An 8,200-nucleotide genomic window follows, 5' to 3' on the forward strand; every position below is an offset into this window, starting at 1 on the left:
TGATGAAAAGATGTTATGTCAGGACATGATGGATTGACAAAAAAGGTCCGTCTGGCACAAACTTGAACAGCAACAGCAAAAAAGGAAGAGATTGTTTCCAGCAGTCCGGGTAGGATACACCCACTCTGCCAAAAACAAAAAAGGATATGTGATTGATGTCAGTGAACCTTAACCTCCATTCCTTGGTAGAAGTACGCCTATTTTGTACACATTGGCAGCTGAAAAAAACAACAATTTACTGATGAAACTTGTTCTAATATTACATTTTGTGCAACACTTTGCTGATATTTTCTTCACAATGTACATCAGTTTCTATCACTGTCACACAACATAAACTGATAGCACAATCCTGTATGATACCCATGTTTTTATTACCCAAACAGCATGGTAATTAGTCTTGCTCAGACCTGGGCAAATTAAGGCTTGGGGGCCACATGCGGCCCGTTAAGCTTTTCAATCTGGCCCGCTGAACATTCCCAAGTAATTTTTTTAGATTTTTAAGATGGAAACTGTAGCTGCCATTATGATGTGCAGTGATGTTTTCAAATGACCGTAAATCTTGAACTATACAAAGTATTTCAATGGTTGGAATCTGCGCTTTTGCATGATATACTAGTTACTATGGTAATCTAATTAGTTACTATGGTAATCTAATTAGCTACTATGGTAATCTAAGTCACAGCAGCTCAGACGAGGCTGTATTTCAGAGCGGCCAGCCTGAAATGCGAGTGTCAGGGACAGACGCGTAAGGATATTTTTACAACAAAGTTGTGATAAAGCTTAGTGATATATCAGATATATCAGATTGTAAGTGGGCTTTTTTCTTTTACCCTTCGCGTTCGTATTTCTCTGTGTTTGTTGCATTTTTGTTGCGTTTCGCTTGATTGTAAAATATGTCGATCGAGAGGGGGTGTGACGTTCGTATGTTGTCAATATTCAGTGTTTTATCGTTCATAGTTAATATTGTAAATCCCACATTCTTTATTTTCATGTACATTTTGGGTGTCTCATTTAGTAAAAAAAATTAAAATTCCATTCCGTTTTTTAAGGTCTGTCATAACGTTTCAATATTCAATCAGACATTGTTGTGAGGTTTTGTATTAGTGTTCCTAAAAATAGACCCCAGACACATTTTTTTCTCTAAATTTGGCACCCCGAGGCAAAATAATTGCCCAGGCCTGGTCTTGCTGTACATTGCGACCTGGCTAGCTCACTGAAAATGTAGTCAAAGTTGATTATTTCCTTCTGCTCACATGAGGGTTGAATGATATAAACAATGATATAAAATTACTTTTGTTTTTACTCAGTAGAGTACATCAATATGAAACCGCTGTATAGGTCGTATAGGTAGACTGGAACTAGTTCACGTGACCTCAAGATTAGCGGCCGCCATTATACTCAGGCTTCGCTCAGGGAAGCACAGCAAACATGTCCGACTGTTTTGAAAGTGAACTATGCAGAAGATGCCAGGCCAGTGTGCTCATCCCACCTGAAGAAATGAACGGATAAACGGCAACAGATTGACCTTACATGAGGGAGTTTGATAGATTGTAAAAGGTTGAAATTAGTAACTTAAGGGTTGGATTTATCACATTCATTCATGGATGAAATCAAGATTCTAACAGCATGTAGTTAAAAAACGATCTTTCCATTTATAAGTAGGCAGAGGTGGGTAGTGATTGTACTTTTCAGAGTAGTTTTAATGTAACATTATTTTTACTTCAGTATTTTTGAGAAGAAGAAACAAAATTTTACTCCGTTGCATTGAGTTTCATCCCGATCGTTACATTTATTTATATCACAAATATTTATAATTATCAATTAAGGCTTGCAAAGACATATTCTTATGTCAGCGACCCTGTCACATGACTCTGTTTCGCAGTTTGATTCCATTTCACAAATCAAACAAGCACAAAGTACACCTGAAATAGGTCGGCATTTTAAAGTATATGATAAAATAGTATAAGTATCAGAATGTTCCCAAAGAATACACTTTAATCGCGTGACATGACCCCAGCACATGCCAGCATGTTGAGAGAACCTCATAAAACAATTAACTATAAAAGCGATGTTTTTAAATGTCTCTGATGGTCAGGCGCTAGTGTGTGTGACGTCACACCTGGTGGTCAGACTTCAAACTTGACACCTCATTGGCTGGTTCTGAGACAGGATCGATTGCTTCAGCATTAATTTACCAGAAGTGAGTCTTGCTTTTTGAAGCAGCAAATTTTTCGACACTGGTTTTTTTTTTGCACTGAATTTTTTTACACTGAAAATGTATACACTGAATTTTTGTCCACTGAAGGTTTTACACTGAATTTTTTACACTGAATTTTTATACAATGAATTTTTATACACTGAATTTTGATAGTGTATTTTTTTTACACTGAATTTTTTTACACTGAATCTTTTACACTACATTTTTATACAATTAATTTTTTTTACATTGAATTTTTATAGTCATTTTTTTACACTGAAAATGTATACACTGAATTTTTTTTACATTAAATTTTTTTTTACACTGAATTGTTTACACTGCATTTTTATACACTGGATTTTTTTTTACACTGAATTTTTAATAGTCATTTTTTACACAGAAATGTATACACTGAATTTTTTTAACTGAATTTTTTTTTACACTGAATTTTATACATTACATTTTAAAACAACATTTTAAAACAACATTTTAAAATACTGAATTGTTTTAAATGAAATTGTCAGCATAATTTGATGTAAAAAAAAAAAAAAAAGAAATACAGTTCTATAAACATTCAAATACAAAAAATTCAGTGACATAAATTCAGTGTCAAAAAAAAAGCTTTTATAATAAAGACACAAATTAACCTTCATATACGCACACAGCTGCTTGGCTTGATACCAAAATTAGCAGAGTCTAAACCGCCACGCACGTAACGTAAACTAATACAACTGATATGACTGAATTTTGAAACAATTTGTGTTATATTTGACAACGTGTGTTTTACCTTCTACATGTCTTAAATGTGTGCTTTTATTCATGGTATAGTGTTTCGTGTTTACTGATGATTATATTTTTCTTAAAGCCAAAAGTGGCAACCATAAATCACAATGAATAATGTCAAAAAAGTTTAATATTATAATCTAACCTAATCCTAGATTATGGCAGACCATATACAATATTGTTCAATGTGTTTAATTTTTATTTTAATCTTCTGAAATTGTTCTTTGAGTGCAATAAGATCCAAATCTTTAAATTTAGCCAATTAATTTTTTTTGTGGTCCCCTTTATTTTGAAAAGTATCAAAAAGTAATCCAAATTTGTTCATTAGGTCTTTAAATTATTATGCAATTTGTTATTCTTATAGCCCAAGGGTCGGCAACCCAAAATGTTGAAAGAGCCATATTGGAGCAAAAATACAAAAACAAATTTGTCTGGAGCCGCAACAAATTAACAGCCATATTACATACAGATAGTGTGTCATGAGATAAACATTGAATTGAGATGACTCAAAGGAAACTAAATGACCTCAAATATAGCTACAAATGAGGCATAATGATGCAATATGTACATATAGCTAGCCTAAATAGCATGTTAGCATCGATTAGCTTGCAGTCATGCAGTGACCAAATATGTCTGATTAGCACTCCACACAAGTCAATAACATCAACAAAACTCACCTTTGTGCATTCACGCACAACATTAAAAGTTTGGTGGACAAAATGAGACAGAAAAAGAAGTGGCATAAAACACGTCCTAGAAAGTCGGAGAAAGTTATACATACAAACTAAGGTGAGTTCAAGGACCGCCAAAATTAGTAGGACAAAACGGTGCTCGCCAAATACTCGAATCAGTGAAGCAAACAGTGTGCTTTATAACAAGTAGGGAGGTTTGTGTCATGTTTGTCCTACAGAAACCATATTAAAACTAAAAAAAAAATTTTTTTTCCCCTCATCTTTTTCCATTTTCATACATTTTTTATAAAGCTTCAGAGAGCCACTAGGGCGGCGCTAAAGAGCCGCATGCGGCTCTAGAGCCGCGGGTTGTTGACCCCTGTTATAGCCAGACCTGTGTGTTTATTTCCGTACCTGATGGTTTTCGGGTTGTCACGTGATGTGACGTCAAATCACGTGACAACGTCGAAGGAAAGCAACACAACAGCCAGGTACGGAAATAAACACACAGGTATATGAATAACAAATTGCTGTATTGAAAAGTATCTACGTACATTTTGGTATACGTATATATTATAAATATATATAGATGTATTAAATTAGTTTGCTTATAAATGATAAATGCGGTCAAGTGTTACGAGTCACGACATGTACATTGTAGTATATTTTATACCAGTGTAAATGTCATTGATACACGATGTACACTAAATCTGGAAAATATTCAACATATGTATTGGAATAAATTCTACACACATATTGTTTTTTATAATATTTAATATTTGACAAACTGTCTGTAATATATTAGATAATAGTGTAAGTCTAAATTGTAAAGATAGTATGTACAAGTATGCCTACAATTTCATACGTGACTGCCATCTAACGGTGATAAATATCATTACAGTCACGTCCAATATTGCGCAACATACTAGAAAAGTTAAAAATATGTCAGCTTTTGACTCATAAATCAGTGGCGATTTTATTAATACACTTGCAACTGTATGAATAATAACATTTTGATATTTTATTGACGCTCCTCGAACGGGATTTGTGGTGCGTTCTTTTTTTTAAAAAACATATGCTTCTGCGCATGCCCGTTCAATCTATTTAAATGATTATTTCTCTATCGTCATAAAAGTAGTTTGTTTTGAAAGTAATATAGCTTATTCGGATTGCATTGGCACTAACATGATTGACAGCAGACCTTTAAAAAATTGAATTAAACCGGGAAAAAACAAATATTTCATTCAGCATAGAATAGAAACGACAGTAAATTGCTCGTATAAAACAAACCGAACAAAAATGCATATTTCACATCAATTGTACGTTTTTTGTTATTTTTGTGGTCCCCTTTATTTTGAAAAGTATCGAAAAGTAATCCAAATAGGTTCATAAGGTCTTTCAAATAATTGTTCAATTTGGTATTCTTATAGCCAGACCTGTGTGTTTATTTCCGTACCTGACGGTTTCCGGGTTGTCATGAGATGTGATGTCACATCCAATAAGGAAAACAACGGTTGATTTGTGGTACGTTCTTATTTTTAAAACATATGCTTCTGTGCATGCCCATTCAATCTATTTAAATGAGTATTTCTCTATTGTCATAAAAGTAATTCGTTTCATCAAACAACAAATAGAAACGAGAGTAAATTGTTCGTAGAAACATACCTAACAAAAATGCATATTTCACATCGATGTAATAAAAATGATCTTGTCAGAAGTGGGATTCGAACCCACGCCTACAGAGTAGACTACGACCTGAACGTAGCGCCTTAGACCGCTCGGCCATCCTGACTTAGAATGTATGTCGAGAAAGTTATCTATTATATACAAATACCAATCATATAAATTGTATTTTTTATATTACATATATCTATATATAAAGAGTTGGTAAGGATGTTGAATACAATATATAATACCACTCAATGGTTGTGTGTTCATTGACAGCTCACAAACAGACGGTGTGTAGTCACACTGCACATTTATAGCAGCGGTAAAGAGGGACACATGTATTGTGGTGCAGGACATACAAATCAAAGCTGTCAGGCCTCATATTGACCACACTGTCTTCACCAGCAAGATTTATTGGTGGAAGGACAGAGGAGGAGGATGCCAGACGCTCTGCAAAAGTGTTGCTGGCACACACAGACATGGACAAAGTCATTACTTCACTCTTCTCTGATTCCTACAGCAGTGTCTTCCTAGACCAAGGGTCGGCAAACCAAGATGTTGAAAGAGCCAATTTTGGACCAAAAATACAAAAAAACAAATCTGTCTGGAGCTGAAAAAAGTTAAAAGCCTTATGCAAGTTTTATAATGAAGGCAAAGCATTAAGTAAGTGTCTCAGAGGGTGAGATAACTCCTGGAAATTACTGTCTTAAAACTGCCAAAGGTATATGTGTGTGCCCAAGTTAAAGGAAAGGACAGGCTGCCTTCTTCTAATGGATTTATTACAATCTTTGCAAGCTGGGTAAAGTTTGCTGTGGTCTGGAACAACATGGTAACGTTTGCTGTGGTCAGGAACAACATGGCACACAATCAAAAATGCAGCCAATATTACATACATGCAAATATAAATTACACACACAGGACATAAGTAAAGGAAATTAAATAAACTCAAATATACCTACAAACAAGCAAAATGATGCAATATGTACACACAGCTAGCCTAAATAGCATGTTAGCATGGATTATTAGCACTCCACACAAGTCAATAAAATCAACAAAGCTGACCTTTGTGTATTCACGCATAGCATAAAACGTTTGGTGGACAAAATGAGACAAAGAAGGAGTGGCATAAAATATGTCTTTCTGTGGCAGCGACGAACAAAGTTGTACATGTAAACAAACTACGGTGAGTTCAAGGACCGCCAAAATTAGTAGGACAAAATGGCGCCGGCCAAATACTGTCATCAGTGAAGCATAAACACAAACATATTAAACAGTGGGCTTTCTAACAATTAGGTTTGTGTCATGTGTGTCCTCCTACAGAAACATTATTAAAACAACAAATATATTTTTCCCCCATCTTTGTCCATTTTTGAAAAAGCTCCTGGGAGCCACTAGGGCGGTGCTAAAGAACCGGATGCGGCTCGAGAGCCGCGGGTTGCTGACCCTAGACTATGGGGAGACACTGTTTGTGTGTTTGTGGATAGTTTTTGTTTGTTTGTCCAGAAATAAACATTTGCGATGTCAGAGGTCACTGACGATGTACCTGAGTTAGGGTCTGCCAGCTTGCAGTCTCCAAACCTAACTTTATGGAGCGTGTGGTTTATAGGCAGAAAAAATGTGTGTGGCTTCTGTTTACTGCTGCACAATCCAACTTTCTGCTTTGTAAAGCAAGCGCTGCCATTAGTGAATAATGGCAGCGCTTGCTTTACTGTACGTTGTTGGCAACAGACACTTTTACTTTGAGGATTAAAGGATGTAAGTTGGCAATATATTATTGCAGCTGCAGCAGAACGTTAAAAAGGAAGATTTCTTAATATAATAAAATAAATGGGAAATTATAAGGTCAAAACCCAAAACCCAAAACCAGTGAAGTTGGCACGTTGTGTAAATGGTAAATAAAAACATAATACAATGATTTGTAAATCCTTTTCAACCTATATTCAATTGAATAGACTGCAAAGACAAGATACTTAATGTTCGAACTGGAAAACTTTGTTATTTTTTGCAAATATTAGCTCATTTGGAATTTGATGCCTGCAACATGTTTCAAATAAGCTGGCATAAGTGGCAAAAAAGACTAAGAAATTTGAGGAATGCTCATCAAACATTTATTTGGAACATCCCACAGGTGAACAGGCTAATTGAGAAAAGGTGGGTGCCATGAGTATAAAAGCAGCTTCCATGAAATGCTCAGTCATTCACAAACAAGGATGGGGCGAGGGTCACCACTTTTTTTGTGAACAAATGCATGAGCAAATTGCCGAACAGTTTATGAACAACATTTCTCAACGAGCTATTGCAAGGAATTTATGGATTTCACCATCTACAGTCCGTAATATAATCAAAATGTTCAGAGAATATGGAGAAATCACTGAAACGTAAGCGATGATATTACGGACCATGGATCCCTCAGGCGGTACTGCATCAAAAAGCGACATCAGTGTTCCAGGGCTTAGGAACACTTCAGAAAACCACTGTCAGTAACTACAGTTCGTCACTACATCTGTAAGTGCAAGTTAAATCTCTACTATGCAAAGCCAAAGCCATTTATCAACAACACCAGAAACGCCGCCGGCTTCGCTGGGCCCGAGCTCATCTAAGATGGACTGATGCAAAAGGGAAAAGTGTTCTGTGATCTGACGAGTCCACATTTCAAATTGTTTTTGGAAACTGTGGACGGAACAAAGAGGAAAAGAACCATCCGGATTGTTATAGGTGCAAAGTTCAAAAGCCAGCATCTGTGATGGTATGGGGGTGTATTAGTGCCCAATGCATGGGTAACTTACACATCTGTGAAGGCACCATTAATGCTGAAAGGTACATACAGGTTTTGGAGCAACATACATACTTGCCAACCCTCCCGATTTTTCCGGGAGATTCC

At 35.7% G+C, this 8,200-nt stretch overlaps 1 non-coding gene across 1 annotated transcript; it reads right to left on the reverse strand.

The window, feature by feature from the left end:
* Positions 1-5,360: 5,360 nt before the first annotated feature.
* On the reverse strand, positions 5,361-5,443 carry trnal-cag (transfer RNA leucine (anticodon CAG)). Its single transcript has one exon. It is a non-coding gene; the product is annotated as a tRNA-Leu (tRNA).
* Between the last annotated feature and the right edge of the window lie 2,757 nt (positions 5,444-8,200).

The sequence above is a fragment of the Entelurus aequoreus genome, linkage group LG23 (assembly GCF_033978785.1).
Source record: "Entelurus aequoreus isolate RoL-2023_Sb linkage group LG23, RoL_Eaeq_v1.1, whole genome shotgun sequence".
Lineage (NCBI taxonomy): Eukaryota > Metazoa > Chordata > Actinopteri > Syngnathiformes > Syngnathidae > Entelurus > Entelurus aequoreus.